The following is a 23,904-nucleotide window of genomic DNA, read 5'->3' as shown; positions in this document are numbered from 1 at the left end:
GTTAATTCGCTTTAGTTACACGTTTGTGCATTGCTTGTGCAACAGGCGAAGTTTCCAAACATTCAGAATGTTTTAAATGTCGGCCGATTTTAATTTACACGTTCATAATATAGTGCTTTCCGTCTGCAAGGACTTGTAGAATTAATTGAACGAATATTTGAATCAATTCATGCAATCCGGAAACAACTCCAAATTACATTCAAATATTTAAAAAACTAGAGCAGTACGTGTATGTGCCATTAATATGAATTGTATAAATCAAATGTAAGATGAATCTTCTCTCTCTCTCTCTCTCTCTTTCTTTCACCATTTTTAAAACGCAACTTTAATAGCGCCTACGCTTTTCCTTGTTGTCATTGTCATTGTCGCCGTAACCGAAAAGAATAGCGCGATTCTGTCGTTAAACGGCTGAAAGAAAAATCAGTCATCCTTCTCGGCCGACCGGCTCTCTTTTCATTGCAAAGTTGAATAGAAGAGAAGCGGCGGGGCAAGGAGGCAAGTGGTAGATGTGCGAAGAATGCAGAAACGGCACGACTCTTATCGAACTTCCCTCTGTTTTTACCTCCCGCGGATTTTTGTATCTCTATTTTAGATTGCTGCCGGCACCCAGCCGATTCTCTCGGAGGCGTAGCCGCTGTGTAATTCCCTCCTTCGGAGGTTGAACGAGAGAGAAAATCTCGGATGAAGAAAACGAGAGTAGCAAGAGAAAAACATCCAGCTGTTGGTCCAGAAGTGGTGGACATGAGAAAGAAGAAATGGTAAGAAAATGAAAAAGGACAAGAAAAAGAATCGCTTAGTAAAGGAGAGAGAAAAAGAGAGAGAGAGAGAGAAAGAGAACAGAGCAGCGGTAGAAAGACGGCTTTCTCTCTCTCTCTCTCTCTCTTCCGAAGGAATGGAGTTTTTAGTTCGTCCCGAAGGAATCGCTAGGTAATAACCTTCTTCCGAGACGGTTATGATTTATTAAAAAATCGAGAGAGAGAAAGCTGCATCCTGTCGTTCCTGCTTCCGAAATAGGCGCGCGCGATTAGCTCTCTCCTGTCCGTCATCTCTTTCCTGTGTCTCTTTTATATTTCCTCCTCCCTTTTTCTTCTCTTTTTTTTATCCACATATTATCCTACATATCTGTCCCTGATCTCATCTCCTTTGCTCTTCTTCGCCTCTTTTAAATATCATTCTCGATATGGATAATGGAATAGATTTGGTCACGCGATCTTTCCTCTCGCGCTTCTCGCCGATAACAGAAAAATCTCAATGGTCTTTTCTATCCGTAAACGGCAAAGTGTTACGCTTTATTGTTCAAAGGATATCCGTTATATGCAAAAGTCTTTGCGTAGTTGAGCAGGAACTGTAAATCGAGAGAAAAGCGCCATTTGTTGCAATCGTAGAAAAAACATAAACATTTTTGTTAATTAATTAACAAATTTAATTGTTTTGACTCGGAATCGTTTAATCGTTGATTGAAAGTGAACGCTTCCGAGTGAAAAACAATTCAATTTGCTTTTTCTTATATAAATTATCAAATTGATCGGAAGGAATTGCTATTCGATAAGACCGAAATAAAATCAATTGTCCTTAATTCTGAATCGGCGCGAGCAATGCCTTTCGATACACCGTTCCGTTTGCGATAATACGACCGCCGGTATTACACGGCGGTGGGGATATAACAAAGAGGCCATCAAGGATCGTACAATGGACGATCCGCGCTAAGTGACGATGACGGGTAGGCGCGTCCCGGCGGGACGGCATAGAACGGAACGTGGTATTGATACCGGTATTTCTCGCGTAGCTCAAGCTCGACCGACAGAATTCAGAGATTCCATTTGGCATTCTCCAGAGACAACGGGCTCGGATTGCCAGTGTGCGTGAATGCTCCAGCACATTCTCTCTCTCTCTCTCTCTCTCTCTCTTTCTATTTCCCCGTTGTCTAGTAGTCGCATACGCGCACAACAAACCCATACATCCCATCCGTCCGTATCATCGGATGCGCATTTATGTGCGTACGAGCGTATGTATATCGCGGCCTCGTTTCTCTCTCTCTCTCTCTCTCTCTCTCTCTCTCTCTCTCTCTCTTAGTGTTATAGCATCGGTGACAATGGTCTGTGGTTCCTATATGTTGAAAGATCGGACGATGATATACCTGTTGACCGTTCGATAGTCGACTGGTAGTTTCCTTACGCTCTGTCGCGAAGCTTCGTTAATGCCTTCCGCCCATTCGCTTCTGACCGTTCGCGAAACCGAGCGCGTGTACCGAGTCTCTGGATAATACGAGGCTTCTATGACCTCTTGTATCTCGGGCGACACTTTGGGGAGGGTGAAACTCGCGCGCGTATGCCCTCCACTCAGAAACAACGGCCCGGGCATATTACCACCATTAATCATGCCCCCGTATTGAGTGGAACACTGGCGAGAGCTAGAGAGAGATCGTGTTGAATGTGACGACACGGGATGTGAAGGAGAAAGAGAGAGAGAGAGAGAGAGAGAAAGGGGTAGTGGACGAATAAGTACCGATCCACTCACACGCTCTCTCGACAGGTTCCCGGACCTGGTTATCTCATTAATTATTCCAACGTTTCTTTCCCCTTCCTTCATTACCGGATATTACAGAACGTCATCGTGTTTTTACACGATAGTGGAAAATGATGGCGGACCTTATTCCCGAGACGGCGCGGATGACGTCGGCGCAATATTACGGTTGTACTACGTGTTCGTCGAGCGACGCCGGCAAACCTTTCGTTGAGCGAAATATAAATATTGACACGATGCAGCGCAATATATATATATATATATATATATATATATATATATATTTAAATTTTACTCAAAAAATAAAAAAATTGACAATCTTGCAAATGATCAAAGACGACTTTCGATGTAACACAATCTGTATAAAATTGAATTGCTGGTTCAACAATTAACTTTCGATGAACATACGCAATGAAATTTCACGAGTTTATTTGAAAAATGCGAGTGCTATACAATAACAGCTATATAAATCATATGTATTAAGCATGTTGTGTAAAATGTAAATAACTATATTGATTCATTGCACTACCATTTATCGATACAATTGTTAAAAAAAAAAAATAATGTTCTGTTAATAACTCGACTTTCGTAGAGTCGACGTGTAACACGATGTAGTCCAATTTGCGTGCGCGTAATTTATATTCGAGATCCATTTGTCCATTACGTCGACGATGTTCGTCAACAATATTTGGGTCGACCTCACGATTCTTTGGACATGAGAACCAGTCACGTACGGATTTCGCCCTGGCAAGCTGCCGAAATTATGAAATCAGCAGTACGTGCGAAGGATTTCCTTGATATGGCGGAAACGAGGATAGCGAACGAGATGAGAAGAACGAGAGAGAGAGAGAGAGAGAGAAGGGGGCGCGCAAAGGGATTGAGGGTAGCAGGGAAGGGCAGTGACAGAGAGGTAGACCTCTGGCTCGGGGAAGACGTATTAACCGGGCTCCCGAGAGTGCCGTAACCTCTCCTACACGTCACCGCGCTGCGAGGTGCCCGTATGTACACAGTGCGGGTGTCTCCGGAGTAGACCGCGTCTTATCAAGAAATATGGAACAACCGCGCGTAAATTGGAACGACCGCAGAGGCGAGCCAAATCGAGCCGGGCCGAGCCGCGTAATTATTTCTATTCAATTACGGCATCTCGGACGTCGACTTCTCAGGAGCGTCGTTGGCACAAATTGGACGATACGCATCTTATCACGACTTTCGATGAGATGTTAAGTAATTTATTAAAAATTCCTTTTTTTTCAACCCAAGAAGAAGAATTTTTTTATGTTGAATACAATTTTGAGCTCCAAAATACTCCATCACGTCACATTTTTGAGAAATTTGAGCATAAAATTAAAAAAAAATTGTTTTAAAGTATTTTACTTGCAGCTACCTTGTATGGCATTAAAGTTTGTGTTGAACAAGTTTTTGATTCTATTCAAAATTAAATATATTGTTAAAAACTGTTAGTCCTCAAAAAGTATTTATTGTGAAGATTATGTTAATAAGATTTTTATGATTAATTGTTGAATTAGTTGTGGGAAAATTGTAAATTAAGCCATTGAAAATCACGGACAGTTTGCCAAACATTTTACAATTGTTACAATTGTTTATTCAAACTTAAGAGTCTTTCAAATTCACTGAATACAAATCTGATGTCAAAACAAATTCGTAATTGCGAAATAAATTTAGCGAATATCAAAATTGAAGATTATCCGTGTCATCTTCCATGTCATAATTTACTTTTTTTCCGTAATACAAAATCTTTATTTTACAAAAAAAGTCATATAAATTACAAGTACAATTTTTGAGATTGCTGATATTAAAAGCCAAAATTTTATTTTTAGAAAATTTTATTAAACTTGATTTTAATAAATGTTTTAATTTTTTAATTTACAATAAATTTTTTATTTTTTATTTCTTAAAAAGTATAACAATATCCTTAAGTTTAAAATTATTAAAATTAATTTTTTTATATCACATATAGTATATATATATCATAATAAATTACGTTACTTGACTCTATTTTATACAATTTTAATTTCAATCTTTTCAAAATTGTGATGGAATATTTATAGGAATTGATTTGAGAGTTAAATATACTTAAAGAGATACTTATCATTCTTTCTTGAAAGGGGATTCTTTTTTCGGCTGTTATTTAACCTAGTTTTTTTGCTATTATAACCGGCGAATAAAGCGATTCGAAAGCTATCCTGTTTTTTCGCTTATTTTGATTTAGATAATGAAAAAACGATCGCGAATTCGTAAAAAAATGTGCATATAATAGAACGAATCTGTGATCGAACGTGCAAGTACGTCCGATAATACATTCCAAGTATAAATAAAAGAGTTGAACGGATGCAGCAAATTCCGAGGATGATTGATCGAAATCGCGTCGTTGCCAAGTATTTTGCGAATGAGCCGAAAGTGTTATTCCCTTGATGCAGTCAATTTCTTATTCTCCTTGTCTCTACCCTCCTAGATAATTAACGATCCTGTGGCCTGATGTTTCTTCGCGGTAACTTTATCGCAACCAAAACTTAGCCTTTGATCGAGCGAGATTCGTTTACCCTCGTGGTACGAGTACGTGCGGCAGTGCGACAACCTCTTTTTATGCTGGAAACACGACGGAGGTGAGAGGGGAAAGAGTGGCAAGGATTTCACATCTCGCATCACGTTATTTCGTCCCGTTCTACATTAGGAGCGAGGAAGTTTCATCGAACGCTCCTACGGAAAATGAAATCGAGCGTTCTCCTTGCGCCAGGATTGTTCCGTAGGATTGAACGGACGCGGACTACCTCTGAAATGTTTGTCGCAATCATCATTTGTCTTCGTGTCCACCGATACAAGCGCGACGCCACTCGTACATCCTCCGTCTTCGTATCCCACCTCCTCCTCCTCCATCCACCAAGCCTGCCACGAATCAAACCCTGTTCCCTTCTCTCTTCATCTCGCCGTTTTGTCTCTTGATTTTTCTACCTCGATTTGCCACGCGCTTGGCACGAGCTCCCTTTTCGTTCTTCCTACCTTTCGATGAACGTGCGCGGAATTGTCCGGATCGTCCGTGCGATCGTTCGCGAGGATGGGCGAAATCTTGGAGCAGATGGGGAGCCGGTGAGGACAAACGCGAAAGGGGGTACGAGGATTCGGAACGTACGTGTCCCGAAACGTACGCGCCAAAAGCAGGAGACAAACAAGAGCGGGACCAGAAACTTGTTTTAAGAATTGACTCGGTCACGTAAGACGTTTACCCGTGACATCGATCGTCATTGCCTGTTCCCTCTTTGGAATGAGTTCTCCTGTACTTTTCGCGAAGATAAGAAACAAGCTATTGTACTTTCTGATAGACATCTATTAAAATTATGGCGCTTCTCTTCTAGAAATATATTAAATTTTCTTGCTAATATATACGAATATTAAAAAGTTTTTTGCTTATAGATATAAAGCATAAATGGATATTTCATGGTTTATTACAGTTAAAAAAATATCTTTTATTCCTGCATTTTTGCCGTTTTTTTCCTTCTTCTCTTCTTACTTGATATTTCGAGAAATTAAGACAGTTTATCGTCGAATTAATCCATCAATCGTTGTTTTAAAGCGTATGCCGGAAACAATTCAGCGAAAGAGAATGCAATGACTGCCGCAAAATAGACGGCGATTTTCCACGTCCGACGCGGAAATGGAAGGAAGAGAAGACCAGCCGCGAGCAGGTTCAACAGATAGACGAGGAACGAATTGTGAATAGCGGGCAATCCAAACCACTCTGGGGAAAAATAGTTGGACTGAAAGGGAATAGGATGAGAAAGGAGGAGAAAGAGAAAAAGGATAAAGGGAAACAGTGATCTTCCACAGAGAGAAAAGAGATAACATATTTATGGGTCTGCCAATGGCACTATTGTGATTATTGCAAGAACTGGACGAAAAAAATTCATTATCTTAAACAGATTATTATGCTCGACACTCACAAATACAACATAATTAAATGTAGAACAAAGCACTTATATTATTAGGTATTTAATATTTAATAATTTGTTGGAAAAACAGTTGTATTAATATTCCTGGTAATTTATCATCTTTGCAATCATCTTTACAATCTTGATTAATAATTCTAATAGTCTGTAGTCTTACGCGCGAAATGAAGGGTGATGAAACAAATTACACATTATACACATCGCTATCATATAAATTGTCCTGTCCTTATTACTTCGTAACTAGTGAAATAACGCTATAACAGTGAATGATATACTCATAAAGAGTATAACGTGAGGTAGGAAAATAGAGCCCATTAGATTATATCTTCGTCGGGATCAATACAGCGGCTTAAAAGCCGACTTTCGACAAGGAATAATACATACGATTCCTCAATTTCATTAAACCTAGCTACTACATTGCACTTGGCACGCATACATACCCGCGCGCATTTTCTTACGTCGTCAAGCTGTGTCTTATATCATCGTAATTTTTCAAAAATTTATCGATTTTAAGAGTTTAATGCTGTATCAGGATTAAACAACGCAAAACATACAATAATTATTATAAAATTCTCAATTACGATACAAAAATGGAAAGAAATAATCAAATTGAGTTCTATCGATTATTAATTCTACATTTCAACAAAAACAACTTTTTTTTAATTAAAAAAATAAGATTTGATACTGAATATTTTTTCATAAATATTTTATAAATTTTCGATTCTCAAAATATAGTACAATTTTGAGAAACCCGAAATTAATTGTAAAATTATAATGCTACAGCTACGATATCGAAGTTTTATATTCCACTCATAATAAAATATTTTGAAGAGTATAAACTTTTGAACGCATTAATGATGAATTATAAAGATACTTTTTTTTTACATCTTTAATTTCGCACTCCTTAAAATTCTGAATGAAACATCGACCTGAATAAAATCACATTAAAAAAAAAACCTATGAGAAATTATTTCTTTTTCTCGTATTGTTTTTGTCGAACTGTATTATCCATAAAGTGGAAAAAATTCACGAGGAATCGAAGAAAGATGTAGCGCGTTGTCATAAACCGCGAAAGAGAGAAAAGAGGTGGGCAGGTATGTGGGAGGTAATACGATCCGGTGGAACGACAAGTGGCGTTCGTCGGCGGCGCTCTATGCGCTCGATGACGATCGATGCGAGGGAGCTTTTCGCGATAACAATTTGTACGGTGGCCGCCTCTTTCCGCGCTAAGTCTGATTGCAACCGTTACGGTATTAAAGCGAAGGGAGATACGTAAGGGAGGAAGGTCTAAAGCCCCCGTTGATGCGCGATATATGACCATGGGACGTACCTGTAATGGATGCTTATCTCGCCGCATGTTACTAGGGACGCGAGACTTGTCGCTTGTTCGGATCCCACGGCGGGTAATCGATTGATTCCTTTGTAAGGCCGACGACCGTACGAACGATCGCGACAGACGCACATGGAAAATAATAAAGAGCGAGGGGGCTTTTTCTTCGCGAGGATATCGATACCGTCTCGCCATTGAATCCGCCGATGACCTTTCGTCGTGATCCCCCTCAAATGCACCAATGAAAGAGCTCGATAAACGTGCGCTTAATTAGTCCCCGTTTTATACGTTGCAGTATCGCTCGTATAGATTATACGGAACGGTTTTACGGTATAAAGTGCAGCAACGTATCGATTAACTTTTGCGTGTTTAAAAACGGAAGTGCATTCAATGTTCAATGCGATGTGTTTATGAGCGAGCGAACTGCGCTTTATCCGTTGAATCGTTCACCGGTATTTCGTGAAAGGGATTTATGTAACGTATTTTCACGCTTGAAGCATAGCGCGATGATATTAGCAAATGGGCGTTCGAACATTACTGGCCATACGAATTGGGCTGAATAACTTCGATATAACTATGTATATGAATGTGTGTGCATGTGTGTGTGTAAATAAATAAATATATATATGTATATAAATTTGATGACCTATAATCTTTTTGCCCGAACGCGAAACATATCTAATCAACGTGTGACGTACTAAACGTGTCATTGGCGTAAGATCGTCGTAAGAAAGCACGACAGCGTGAATGAAGGAGATACTTTTTTTATATGTACATATTATATATATATATATATATATATATATATATATATATATATATACAACGAAGCGAGAGACAAAAAAGAAATTTGGAGAAAAAAGGATCATACACTGTTAGGGAGACGGTCGTTGTCCCTCTCTCCCGGGGGACCTGTTTTCTACCTCGGTCAAAATCGACAAGATCTTCGCTCCGGGTAGCCGGACGCCCGTAAAGACGATGTCAACCAATACAATTCAGGATTGGATGGACGGGAGATGATATTGTACGGCGCCGTTTTCCTCATCGCCGTTTCGCGGCCGTCGCGTCCCCTCGCATCTTCGGCAAATAAGATCTCGGGGAGACGAAAAAAAAAAAAACGAGATATTGGAGCCGGTTACACGGATACCTGAGCGATGCCGAGACCGTTCGCGTCCCGTATGCGTATAAACCCGCCCACTCTAGTGTACTGTAACTCGTCTATATTATATGCGGAGAGAAAGGACCGTCCGCTTCCAGGGTCGTCGACACGTGGAAAAAGAGGATCCTGCAATATGAATCCTGTCGAAAACCGGTCGCCTCTCTCTCTCTCTCTCTATATATATATGTGGACAAAAAAAAATTTCTAACACAATACACCGTTTAGAATTCCCGGACATTTTGGAAGCAATCTAGGTTCATGAGAAAACGAATCCCGCTCTCATACATAAGATATAGGAGAGAATCGAGCAATCGACTAATCATAGGAGAGAGCGAGAGAAAAAGGATGTGAATGTGAGAGAGAAGATCCACTTTTGCGCTTCGAGTACACTTGCGTCACTGTTTTTCGTTGTTCCGTCCATTAGATACATTTACCGAAAAATATAAAGAGAGTAGTAGAATATATATATATACAGAGAATTTTTATCATAGTCGCGCGCGTGCGCTTCACATGTATATGAGAAGGATGAATGGGCGAAGGAAGGATGAAAGGAAGGAAGGAAGGAAGGAAGGAAGAAAGAAAGGAAGGAAGGAAAGAGGAAAAGATGTAACACATAGCTAAACCATTGCTTTAGATTTCGAAATACTGTTCACAGCAGCAGAAGCAGCAGCAGCAGCAGCGAGTAGCTGGCTCGTTGTTTTCTCCTTCGCCATCTCTCATGTCCCACTCCCGCAAGTTGCAAGCCAGCCCCGACTACCTTCGCGAACTTTCACCTCTTTCTCTCTAGCTCTCCTCGTCTACCATCCCCCTGTCACTCTCGCCCTCTTTTTCTCTCTGCCTTTCTTTCTACCTTCCTCCTTTTCAGCACTCCTTTCTTTTTCACTGTTCAGACATGTTTCTGCCGCGAAGAAAATTTAAGACCCTCTGCATTATCGTGTAATTTAGGATACGCGAAGCGTAGCTAAAGCGAGGCGGACACGAGAAGACGAATAAATTATTTTATTGGTCGAGCACAATGTCTTCGTTATATAGCGGAGAGATGGGCGTATAAATCGCATATAACTTATTACGATACCGCCTTAAAGGTCAGGAGCTCCTTGAAAAGGAGCTACAACGTAGATTACCTGCTCGAGAGACGGATAAAGAGAAGGGATGCTGGTGAAATGACGAGCACCGAGAGGCGATCGAGAGGCATTATGGACATTATCGAACCCATACCGTAATCCCGCGAAAGCCGGAGAATCCAATATGCGAACGCTTCACGGTGCGCTCGCGCAACGTTTCATATTACGCTCCATTGTTGGGTATTGCTCTAAAGTTCATCCTGACCAAAAATTCGTATCGTAAAAGGTTAGCGCGCGCCGGGCAACATTACCTGCGCGCAGAACGAAATTCAGGAAAGTCAATTTTAGTTTGCAAATTCGACGGATCTTTTTTTTTTTTTCTTTACGCAGCGGCGCGGCTGTAATATATAAAGGACGAGGAGCGGATAGATGAAAATTTTTCTCGTCCCGAAAAAAATCGACATTCGAATAATTTAAAGAATGTCGAATGGAGATATTTACGCGGGATAACTGCAGCGCAGAGAGAGAGAGAGAGAGAGAGAGAGAGAGAGTTTGGATATTGCGCGTGTTACTTTGTCCGCGGCATTCGCGCTTTGACATGACCCGACATGCCAAATAATCTCGCGACATCTCGAAACAACCTCGCGATTGACCACAATGCGGAACGCTAAACTGTAAACCAAAACGCTAGCTGTTCCACTCGTTTCGATAACTGTGACATACACAGCGTCCCTCCTCTCATCCCATCCGCCTACACTTCTCATTGCAGTTGCACGTGAAGGGTGAATACAGAATGTAGAAATGTGGTCTCTCGCTCTCTCTATCTCCGCACCTAGTATATACATGGAAAACGATATACAGATGTACATAAACAAGGTTTACGATTCTCGACACCTGCGCGCGCAATACGAGCAATATGTCCGACCGGGCACATTCCACAATCTATTGCACTAATCTCCTATCAAAGACATAAACTATGGCGCGTGGTATCAGGACTAGCGGAATACGGCTATTTTGATGGTCTTACTCGAGCTGCATCTTACCTTTCCACCGTGCGACAGGTGCGGAATCACGCCTCATCATCTTATTGTTGCAACGAGCAACCCCTGTCATCGCGTTACGTGCGACCAAATGATTGCGTGTCTGGTGCGATAAATGGGCACCCGCGGTGACGAGTCCTTGAGCTTAATCGTTTGCGAGCCACGTGTCGCCGTGCAGCAAGCATACTAATTTTGTGCGGCCGGTTTGCGACGCGAGTCGTGTGGCGTGTTCGTGTCCGACAAAATTTGTTTACCTAACGAAAATTAACTAAAATACAATCTCTTCCCCCAATGCGCTTAAGAAATTATAACGAGCCTTATCAAGCCAGATTGTTTGGTGATTTGGTGTCGCGAGTTTTTCGCGAGAAAATTACGACGGGGGCACGAGAATAATACGATTGCGTTTCGAAGAACTTGTTTAACAATGTACTTAAAGTGCGATCTTCTAAGAGAAGACTAATTAATCGCGGAATACTAAGCGAAGCAATCGGGCGAGTTGTATCGCCTGCTGTCGCCAACTTTCTGCGGGCAAGTCGCGACACGAAACAAAAGTGCCATGCTCGTATACGAGGCGAAGGAAGGATCCGTCTAGCAGGCGCAATTTATGTAGATCACGCAAACATTGCATTTTCGTGAGAAAATTTCAACGAGAATGCCGACCGACACGTCGCCAGCCCGATCGTTAGTGTCACCACGCGCACCAAAGTATAATAATTCTCTCTGAACAAGTTACACGAAAGTAATGCGTTTGACGCGAAACAAGATGCCCTTCGGCAAAGAAAAAACACACATTTTACTTATAAACCATGTATAGTTGCAGTAGTCTCGTAAGAATAACACAACAATGATGCTGAAAAGCAAGAGTGAACGCGACGCGAATCGCATCACGTAAATTAACGTCAAATTGGCTAAACGAGCTTTAAAGCGATGACACCGTCGATAATAAAGTGTCACCGCGTTGACATTTTTATTTTCCGCGCGTCGTTTCACATCAGTCGACAGTTTTCCGCGCGTTCGCGTTATAGCTTTCACCGATTTCTTCATTACAATCGTGCTTGCTCTGCTCTGCGGAAAATGGTCGTTAACAGGTTAAACGCAACGAAAGCGCGCAAATTATATTGCTTAACATATTGTCTATAAATCATATCTAAATATTTTATCGCTGTCAAGGAATTCACGTGGTTGAATAATAAAATAATTTTGTGTAAACTCTGCAGAATACATATGCATACATCAACCACTCAATCGTCATTCTCATCTTTAACTTTAAATATAAATATTTGATAAAACGAGATAATTGCGACGATTCCATTAAATTTAATAAAATAATAAATGAAATATTAAAATATATAACAAAATTTATATATTTCAATGATTCAGATTTATAAGATAAGCATACTGAGCAGATTGTTATATTTATAAATTGTTTATTTATATTATTTGTACATCAATATAAATTCTTTCCTCCACAATTTTTAATTATAGTTTTCCACATATAATTTTATGTATTTAAAAATTGTATAAAGAAAAAAGTTTGAAGAGCTAATGGAACTAGGCCCTTGGCGCACGTTCGAAACGAGGGACAAATGTGAACGGAGCCGATCGGCGGCAACGTGTTTTGTGACAGCTTCGAACGAAATATCTCGCCCCCAGCCACCGTCGGTGGTTTAATGGATAAAACGATTCGTCCGGACGCTCGGATCAGCCGAATCGCGTGAAATCCCGTCACAGATCAATCCGGGTAGAATCTGATTGCAATTAAGAGAGGGCCAACATAGAGGCGGACGCGGATGCACGTGCCTTTTGATTAAACGCACGCGGCGAGCGTGCGAATTGGAACGGGCGCGAGGCACGATTTTCTCTTCCTATCAATTCGGGAATCGTGAAAGTTACCTCATCTCCTCCGGCGGTATTGCGGCAGTTTGATAGAACGCGGCGCGACTGCCGTTTCGCACAATCGAATCTTTTTCAACCGTCAACGAAGGTAGATCATCATTAATTTCGAAACGAGTCGAAAATTTTACACATTATTGCTTTTCATTATTGAATTAGGCATTTTCGAACATATTTGCGCGTCATGCTTCAGAATTGTATCTGATAAAGAGACATGTGTGACAGATTAAATAAATAAATAATACGTTAAACAATATTAGAACTAATCAAATTATAGATTTGGACTTGGCCTTTTTAACAAATAGTCATGATGATTATATATAGATGCGATGAATTCAATCCACATTATCTAATTAGATATTTTAATCTAATCAATAGACATTATTTATAATCTAGAAGTGATGGAATATTATAGATAGATTAATAAAACCTAATGTACGCCGTAAAAGAGAGAGATAAATGTAAATAAAACGCTATATGTAAATTTTCATTAAAATTAAAAGTGCTTTTAATTTTTTACTTTTATTAAAACTCATTAAATTTGCCACTTTAAATCTCGAAATTTTAATATTATATTTAAATTTCACTTCATCTCTCTTTTAAACATTACTATAAATTTTTATTAAAAAATTCCAAAATATTCCAAGTTTTGAATTCGCTAATTGAATTTGTTATTTTAAGTATTGAATTTTCAACGTCATATTATGCAATCTGAAAAATCCTCAGATATTTATAAATGATCTAGACAAGAAAAAGAAATGGACCCACTTGAAAAAGTTGAAAAGAATTTTAACTAATCATCTGTCCAATCGATTTTAATCATTCAGTTCTTTAAAATTATTATTTCTCCGATTGAAAAGTTTTTGCTAATTTTTCATTCAAATCAAGTTTCAATTCAAATTCATTAATGTTTCAGTCAAGCCAAAATTATATTGATCTTAAATTCTTGTGCTAACGATCGAAAAGCATATAAAGTAAATGTTCTCGCGTCGCGTCAATCGTACGCTCGTTCTACTTACGCGCGAGTAAGATAAACGCGCGTCACTTACTTGGGCCTTCTATTAATATAGTGTCGTATCGCCACTTCGTTGCGGACAAGCTTGTAACGGTAAAAGCGATTGTCGGCGTCCATTGTACACAGGCTCGCAGCAACGAAAGAGCGACACTTATGTTAGTCGGTCCCGCATTTCTGCGGTTAAATGAATGTCGCGAGCACAGCCGTTCTGCGCGAGCCGTAATATCCGGCGGTTGGCCGTAACGTCGACGCTATTTCTTTCGTGTATAATCCAGTTTAAAGTGCGCGAAACAAAGGCATTCCAACGCATTCAGACGCACGCGCGACGGCACGACGAAATTGTCGGTGAAAAAGTGCTACGCGCGGTCATTTGGGATCGATTTGTACGAACGAATGGCATCGGGAGTACGGCAGGTTTTATGTTGCGCTATTATCGGGGGCGGCGGAAAGAAAAACAGATAAACGCTTAATTGGTCACCGCGGCGTTATACCAATATATCACGATTAATGACAGCAGTTATTTTTCTGCGCGATATAGAAATATATAGCAATATGCGCGTATATCGTTTCGAATCGAATAACGCGCGCATTAATCGTTCGTTGGTATATTCCCATTTTGATATTTGATTTAACACGCAAGTCTTTTTTATATACAGCGGTATTTAAATGATTGGCAAATGAAAAAAATATAAATTATTATATAACGTTTAATTATATTATTGTATGCGCACATATATACTACGCGCGTACAAAATATTAGCAAGGAACAAGAAATATATCATATTGGTATTGCGTATAATGATTAAGTACATTCCTATCATCCATCTTAGCTATCAGATTATAGCAACGCCGGATCGATAAAGCCGGAAGATGAATCGGATTAGAACTTCACGCCTCGCGGAAAGTACAGCGCTTGGTCATAAGAGTAACTGCCTCTTCACCACCAGGTGAAGGATTAGTACGGTAAGCCCAAGCGAGTGGAAGAGAGTGAATCAATAAGAAAGTTTTTAATTTAAAGTCCGATATTTCTCCCGCGCGGCAGATTCCGTTCGTCTGGCCGCGCGAAACGTTGCGATTGATTAACTTGTACCTCTCATTGACAAAAAGAGAGCACGCCGCTGCTGTGCCCGATTAAATTTCCAGCAAAATGGTATCTAATTTTCGCGATCTCATGCTCGCTTCTCATTATCTGGTCACGAGATCGGATAATATGGAAGTTTGCCGGGATAACGATCAGGCGCGCGGAGGCACCTGGCTCGCGGCCGGCTTTACATTTGCCGTTACTACTCCATCCTCTTTTTCGCCACTTCCTCTCTTCGCCTCGTCCTCGTCCGGTCGTTCTCTCTCTCTCTCTTTTCCCTTCCCATCCCCATCCTACCGCGCCGACCTTTAGTCCCGGTTATTGTCTTCTCTGCATTTTTAACGTCCCTTTATCCTTTTTTTTTTTCCAGAGACTGCGGAGATACACCAGCAGATTATTACCACCGCACTGCGGCGCATCTCGTTCTATTATTCCCAAAGTAAGTATTCCAAGTATAATTTATCGATAAAAACACCGCTAATCGTGCAGTGACTGCGATTTGAAATTCTAAACTGCACGTTATGAGTGAAAGAGAACGTTATCGTTCGCATTCGCGTATCTTTCTGTTATGCTCAAGCTCGTTAAAATAATCTTTCGTTTATTTTTTCGTTATTTCTACTTCTATCTGTTTTTTTGCAATTTTACTTCCCTGCCCATATTGTTTGCCTGTATATATACCTATGAAAACTTTAATCTGATAATCAGAAATCATGAACGCCGGAAAACCGTGTTTATTAATTAAGTACGATATATACGATCGAAGCTTACTGGGGGATATCTGAAGGGAACAGCGGGCCAATAGAGCGGCAATTCCGATCATTCTGTGTCCCGTGAGAAATTCATGTTACAGCAAATATGCGACCTGAATCTTTGATTCTTCGGCGGTTTCGATTTTGCGAGATCCTCCTCTTGATATCCGACGCGCTTGAGAACCGCGCGCGCCGAGGTTCTTTTCGGCGCGCGAGATTAAAGATTCCTGACCTCAATCCCACGGCAAAGGATTATCCTAGAGATATTACCGTCATCGTCGACTTTCCCTCCCTCCCTCCCTCCCCTCTCCTTCGCTAGCTTTCATGGCCGTCGCTGTCCCGGTCATCCCCTCCCCCTCCCCCTCCCTCTTTCCTCTTTTCCGCATCTCTACTTCTTGCAATTTTTGTTTTCGTTATTTTCAGACCTCTCTATCTCTCTATACTTTCTCATCTGCCGGTTATCATATATGCGATGCGCAATCACACCAGTAAAAGAACGTTTTTCATCCAGTAAAAATCGTATGCTGAAATTACGATGAAATATCGTTCCATTGAAAGATAGATATATATAGGTAGGTAAAGAGGAAAAGGGAAGAATGAAGGAAAGAGAAAGAGAGGAGAAAAATAAAAGTATCGTTGCAGCGAAGAATGTATGCGCCCGGCCCTTTTACAGCCTTCTCTTCGATTTGCATAATCTTTGTCTTCACATCGCACGCATATTCGCATTTGCATTTTGTTCCCCATTTTCATATAAATCTATTACAATTCTAATACGTGACGTTTAATAAAAGCGCGGGGAAACAATGAGTTTCGCCGCCGTGAGTGCGGCGGTGTGTAACTTTACATATATCGGAAAAATAAATCCGATAAACAGCGCTTTTCACTGCGGCGTTTAATGACGCTGGAATAACGAGATTATCGACAGGTGTAAAAAAAAAAAAACGCAACTCCGAACATATCGCGTACAATGATACGACCGTCGCAAAATGAGCAATTTTTCGAGATAAATTCTCGGAGAATAGCATTAAATTACATCTCCGATCAATTTCGATTGAAAAAAAGCGTATTACCGTAAGACTGAAAATTTCTTTCGCGGTGAGTTTAGCTTTATCATTTAAATTTCTAAATAATATCAGCTCTTTCTCTCTCTCTCTCTCTCTTCGAGCCGCGTGGTTAGACTTGCTACTTTATCGTGACATCGCGCCTCAGATCTTATACCGTAGACGTAATTGTAAGAATACTCTTGGCAAGTCACGCGAATTGCCAATCCCGCTTCTTTTTGATTTATTATCCCGAGCTCGATACAGGAAGTTCAAAAAGCGTTAAGAATGAGTAAAGGTCGATTGTCATTACGTCATTATTATCGAAATAAATCAACGTTAATTAGCATCTCCTTTTTAGCATATTCTATTCATTAATAATAATTAAATAATATCGTTCGCTATAACAAAGTTCGCTGTAACGAACAAATTAAGCAGCAAATGAAATAATTGTACAGATAAATTTGATATTATAACGTTCTGCGTAACAAGCACGTGAAAGATGAGATAAGGAGCATACAATGACTAGCGATAAACAGGTGTATGTGTGTGCGCGCGACTTAATTGGCATTAATTAATGTTTTGTCGCATGCGACGGAATGCAACATCCATTAACCAATGTCAAAAGTAAATTTTGAGGTTGAGGCTGACGGGTATCGATTAAGGACCGATAAGACAGTTTCATATTACGTAAGTTCACGTAATGGATGATTAATGAAACTAAGTGTGCACGGTTGCCACGGGGAGCGGCATTAGCGAATCTTTCCAAAAATCAGTATCGCGTGTCGTTCGGCCACTTCGATATTAATAACCACGTAATCTATAACGATTATTTGTTATACACGTGTGTAGAGATCTGAAAAAGTCAGATCACGCTTAGTCAACTAATTTACACTTCAAGGATAAGGATAGCGATACCGATCGTCGCATGCAAGTTTAAAAAAAAAAACAATCTCACAAAATGCTTATAAAAATTACACGTGTCGTATCTAAGACTTTTCTTTCACATCCGATAATAAAGTATGTCGCGCAGCAAAATATTAACGAATACTCAAACGTCTCATTTTTTTTTTGACATATCCAAGCGAGATAGTTTCTAGCGCGTTATACATTCGTTTGACATAATTGGCAACTTGTATTTCAGTCATGTTACAGCGACTTCTCCGAATTCCGCCCTTTCAGACACGATATGTCGACAATTTCTGCGTCGAGATCGTCTCATTCGCAGCTCTGCAAATTTAGGTCACGTTGACACAAGATTTTCAGATATTAAGATTATTGAAGAAAGGAGAGAGAGAGAGAGAGAGAGAGAGAGAGAGAGAAGCTGCCGAGCAGTTATGACCCTGGTTAAGTGAGAGAAGCTCCAAAGTATTTGCTCAGGTTTGATGAAGAAACGGCGGTTTCTAATATTTGATACCTCTCGATCTTGGTAAACTCGACGTAAAAGCACAAGCACAAAACTAGCTAACCAAATCAAATTTCACTAATCTTATTAATCTTTCGAGGTGCATCGTATATAGCTCGAAACAATTTGTTTACTTCTAGATATTAACGATCTCGTTGCCGTTTAATTACTCTTGCGAGATACAATTCGTCTAGCCTTACCGAGATATTTCGATCCCGCTTTTTTCGGATTAAAAAACGGATGCCGATGAGAAAACAGATTAGAATGCGAAACGGATCGCACGGATCGTACGATTCTGATTGCTCACCGCAGAACGACAGCTGTTATCTATATCAATTTGTCGCAGCACAGTCGCGCGACATGTAATGCGCTCGCGCGTTCACATTCTCCAAAACCGAGTTGCAGAAACTCCTTCCTTCAGGTCGCCGATTTCGGGTGATAGTTGGTTTTAACGATCGCGATGTGTGGTCTACGTCGAATAGCCGGGATTCCCGGCTATATCCACATTTCTCCTGCGGCTTTTCCGCTAAGTTTGACGAACCGGTTCGCGGCCGGTTTCGGCCGCGCCGCAATTTCCGATCGCGGGCAAGGCGAGGAAAACGCCTTGCACGGAGTTTCCATTCCCTTGCGGGTTAGCCGGAGTTGATGCAGGTGCGCCGAGAGATACGGTGAGACGCGAACGGCCAACGTCTCGTGTATCTCGCGGAAGAAAGATACGCAGAAGGTAGTTCCCGAGCGAGCAGCTACCTTCTTCCCTCTCGCGATCTAAATTACGGAGCTGACTGGTAAGTAGCGGAAAATGTAAAATCAGCTCGAAGCTTAAAGTAAACTTTAATACTTTTCATGCCGCGCATTTGTCCAACAGATAATTCGAAAGTTCATTCCATGAACGAAATCTCGTATTTTCTTATTCCATCTCTCTTTCTTTCTCTGCTTGATTACTTTCTTTGCTGCCTATTTCGATGTAGTTTTCTCTTTTAGTATCTCTAATGTTGTTAGTATCTCTAATGTTGTCCCTACAAGCATTCCCGTTTGGTTTACCATTCGCTTGACTTAGCATCACCAGTCAACTGTACGCGATTAATGCCTCAATTCCCAATGTGATATGTAGATAATCGAAACTTACATAAGCGCAGATACTGTTACGGTCCCCGGACGTCATGGTCGATCGCGTACGTGGACGTTATCGCGTGCACGATAGGACAATGCGCGTCCAAAATAACTCGCGCGCACACACAGTAGAACGGCTTTGAGAACAATAAGATGGTGGCCTCGTGCGAATTTCAAACACGTTCATGGACCGCAATAAACTTTTTGCTATTTTATTGTGTCCCCGGGAAACCAAATGGCGAATGTTACAAAGTATCTCGCGATTGTTCTACGTGCTTCTACGTTTATCTCGCTCGCCACTCGGTCGGACATACGTCGCGATACATTTCACATTCTCAGGCGGAGGAGTCGAAATGAGAAAAGTTTTTGCAGCGTAATAAGCGACGGCCGGATCTAACCTTCCCCCCTTTCTTGCGCCCCACCGACTCTTGATCCGGCCGCCGCCGGGGGATTAACACTTCGGAATAGCGTGATATAACGCGAGAAATAATAAAAGGTAGCAAAAGACCAGTTGGGAGATGAGAGAAAGAAAGAGAGATAAAGCAAAGAGTGTAACTCTCGAAACGACGATTCGTATCATCCAGCCATCTCGTTTCATATTGCGTTTCAACATCGCGAAAAATGTACGACAATCTGCGAAATGGTGCAAGCACTTTATAAGCGACCAATTGCAAGTATTAGTTTCTCGAAAAAAAAACGCGTTACACAGAGCTAACTATTAAAATATATTTTAATCTTTTAAAGCCCATTATTAATTCTCTTTATAATGAAATCTTCAATTTTATAAACAAAACTGAAAAATATATTTATGCAAAAGTAATGTGTATTATTGATTAATTAATTAATTATTACTATACAAATTATATTTAAATTACGCACACGGAATATTATTGCCGAATTATGCTTGTATCATCACGATATCCAAAACCTGAGAACAGATTTGTTCCAACACGTCGATAATCAAAGAAGCTTATAGATACTACTTTATAAAACTACTTAAAATTAACTCATATTTTAATCGTGAGATAATTTATGCACGGATGGACACGATGGATTTTGCTTACATCGATTTCGCCTGCACAAAAATAAGAGTCACGAGAGCAGCAGATGAGAGAAGAAAAAGATAAGGTAGGTCGTGAGGTAACTACCCGTATACTATATATTCTCTGGAACATTTACCATCAGGATTTCCCCAGGTGGCTGCTGTCACGTGCCACTAGGACACGTGCCAGGCGTACGTCTGAGGGGGCTAAGAGAGCTGCCTCGCGCCCCTCACTCCCCTCATCTGCTGCAATCCCTCGCTCTTTTTCTCCTCTGCCTATGTATCTCCTCCTCTTTTCCCATCCTGTCATCCTCTTCCTGAGCGCTCTCTGCGAGGCCAGATCCCGCAGGAGAAAAATGGCGGAGGCAGAAATGTGTGCGCGCCGTGCTAGTAGGGCTGTTGTTCACGGGTCAAGCGAGAGGAAGGGCTCAAGTCACTTTGTACACTTTACACCTCATGTCCACGTTCATCTCGCGTCCGCTCTTTCGTATCACGAGCAACGCATTTTCATTCTCCTCTTTCCTGCCTTCTGTTTCTGACTTGCAGTCTGGATGCTTGTAACGTCGGATTAATGAGTAACTCGAGATTAACAACAAAATCCCTGTAATTAATGTGCGTCACATGCGAGTCACCCCCCGTTCTTCTTCTTTAACGCAAAAATCAATCGCGCTTCGCCTCTTACATCGATATTCCTCCTCGATATTGCCCGATATTTTTTGTATTAAACGGCGCGCTGCTAAATGCGTTAAAGCACCGCGAACAACATTGCTGACGAATGAGAAAACGTCAGACGTATCGCAAAAAATTGATATATATGGATATATATTCAAGCGCGAGAGCCGCGAGTTCTCGAGATTCATAAACTTCACGCATGATGGAAGTCCGATAATTCCATTCGCGTTGAGAATCAATGTAAATTTCGATACGCGCGCGATTAAATGAATGCAAGAGGCAGGAGGAAAAAAAGAAGTCCTCGAATCGACTATCGGAAACGGACGTGAAATTTCTACAATATCCCGCAGCGCTACGTTTCGCCCGCGGAAAGATTTTAATTAATTCTATCTTTCCTCGTGTCCAACCGGTATTTAGTTAGTAAAATCAAAAGGAACAAATATCAGAAATACGGGGCAGCCATAAGTTTATATTCATTAAAATTTTTAAAAATAATTGCTGATAAGATGGCAAAATCCAATTGAGATAATGAAATGCACGTCATTGTCACTGATGAAAGAAAAAGTAAACTCTCTTTTATCTACAGTTTACTTGAAAATTCTAGAAAGAGAAAACGGACGGACCGTTGATACTGGGTGCGTGTCTGTCGCGTCAAGAAGAATCATGGAAAGGAGAATCTGCGAAACGCCAGACGGTGCCGTCCGTCTAGTAAATTTACGAGGGCGTCGGAGTTGAGTGCGCGCACTCGGAAACGCGCTCCCCGCCAGAAAAATAACAGGTAAATGGAACAGGGGAGAGGAGGGCGAAAGATTGTTCATCTGGTGCGTCGGCGGAGATGGAAAAAGTGAGCCGTCTCCGGCGCCGACATTCACCTACGTCTCCCTTCCTCAAGCGCACTCGCATGAACCTTCTCTTTCTTCAGCAATATAATGCCCTCGCTGTGAGTATTCATATCCTTTCCGCCGTGTCGGATTGAAGAGCCGAAACATTCTCGCGCCGATATTCTCTCAGAATAGCGTAATCTCTGTTTATTTGAGATCGTCACCAAACCTGACATATGCGACTCTTTTTTTTCACAGTACGCGCACGTACTTCCGTTAATCCGCCAATGCGAATAGAATATTATGAAATATTACTCTCTGTCCGAAACGTCACAATTCGATAGATGCGGAGGAGAGAGAGAGAGAGATTCGACGACACGCAAGATAAATGATAACGTCCGCGAGTGATCGCAATTGCGTTTACGAAAAGGAACGAAAACGATTTATATACCGAGAATACAAAGTACTATTACATTGTCGACGAAACATGATGCGTTTCTCTTCCGCTCGGTGCATCTCTTTCGTTTCACCGCGCGAATCCTGCCGCGTTCCATCTACCTCCCTTCGCATCCATCCTGCCCACCCGCACCGGTATGTACTTGGTTTTACGCTTCTCAGACTCACCGAGTTCCAAGCGAAAGCTGCCAGATTAAAAGTGGTTATTTGAGCGCGCCCCGTCGACGCAGAGGGTCCGCTTGTACACGACCCTCCATTAATTCTCTGCGCTCTTTTGCGCTCGCGCCTTTCCTAGAGCCCGAGAGACTCAAAGGGGCATAAGCGACGGCTGTCATAATTGGGAGCATTACGACGACAGGCACCGACTATTGTAACTATCCAGATCTTTTCATTAAGTTAAAGAGATTTTATATATAACTACGTTCTTAACAGATGCACATAATTGCACATAATTTCTACAAAAGTATATATACATTGTAATTGTATGTGAGAAAAATAAGAGAAAAATATATAATCTTTCTCTCTCTCTCTCTCTCTCACACACACACACAAATAAGATTGATGATATTCTTTCTGATACAAAAATAACTTTGTTTTGATTTTACCAAGTTTTTCGTACAATAAACAAACATATTTTATACTACGATTGTTGCGAAAAGGATAATAATAATAAATAAATTTTCCACATATTTTATAAACATAAATTTAGTCTCTCGCTCTTTCTCTAACAGTACCCTCACAGTTTTCTTAAACTATGTTTGACCATTCTGCTAGACCCGCTGCCGCGATCTATCGTGTGCAAATTATAGTCGGTAACTACTTTCTCGAGACCGCTTCCCTTATTGTGCGCGCGGCCAGACTATTAAAAATGCTTTGAAATTTTGCGGAACGTGGAGGAGACCTCGGCGATGAGATTAATTCGGAGTACGTCGTTTGGCAAGTCTCCGCCGAGACTTTCTTCGGAATAGTTTACGAGCGCGTGCTCAGCCCTTTGGAAGTCTTTAAACGGATTTCACGGCGTGCTCGCGTAATTAGATTATTTATCGCGGTTGACCGTGCTACTTCATAACATATTTTCCTCTATCTATCGCGAAGAAAGAACCGATGCTGTCGAGAGTTTTTAAGGATTATTAAGGACCAGTATCTCCCTTTGTTTTCTCATCTCTCATCGGCACAATCCTTCCGTTTGATGACGAGCATAAAGAAAAGTGAAAAAAGGGAGAAGCCTAGAGAATAAATGGTGCAAGTACTTAGCAAATTACTGTCGTTTAATTCAGATAACTGCAGATAGTTTTCTTAACTTTGAAAATATTAATACGCGAATGATTTCGCGCGTATATATAATATGTCATTGGATATTACATAACAATTTTAATAACAAAAAATGGATGCTGTGATTTCCCTCCATTGCCCGTTATATTATTTCATGAATATTTTACCCTCCTCTATATACATGCGCATATATATATATATATATATATATATATATATATATATATATAATGCGCGCGCGCGTTTTTTGTGTAACGTTGCATCATCAAT

At 40.8% G+C, this 23,904-nt stretch overlaps 1 protein-coding gene and 1 long non-coding RNA gene across 4 annotated transcripts in view; one reads left to right on the top strand and one right to left on the bottom strand.

The window, feature by feature from the left end:
• Positions 1–23,904, bottom strand: part of LOC126848447 (synaptogenesis protein syg-2-like) — a 266,232-nt gene that overhangs the window by 176,709 nt on the left and 65,619 nt on the right. The gene's annotated exons all lie outside the window — the stretch shown is intronic.
• The window catches only part of LOC126848476 (uncharacterized), a 105,125-nt gene that overhangs the window by 60,711 nt on the left and 20,510 nt on the right, over positions 1–23,904 (top strand). Inside the window, exon 2 of the long non-coding RNA XR_007687261.1 lies at positions 15,438–15,506. This is a non-coding gene — a long non-coding RNA (uncharacterized LOC126848476). The remainder of the gene's footprint in view (positions 1–15,437; positions 15,507–23,904) is intronic.

This window comes from Cataglyphis hispanica, chromosome 3 (assembly GCF_021464435.1).
Source record: "Cataglyphis hispanica isolate Lineage 1 chromosome 3, ULB_Chis1_1.0, whole genome shotgun sequence".
NCBI lineage: Eukaryota > Metazoa > Arthropoda > Insecta > Hymenoptera > Formicidae > Cataglyphis > Cataglyphis hispanica.
This window is presented reverse-complemented; position numbering and strand designations above follow the sequence as displayed.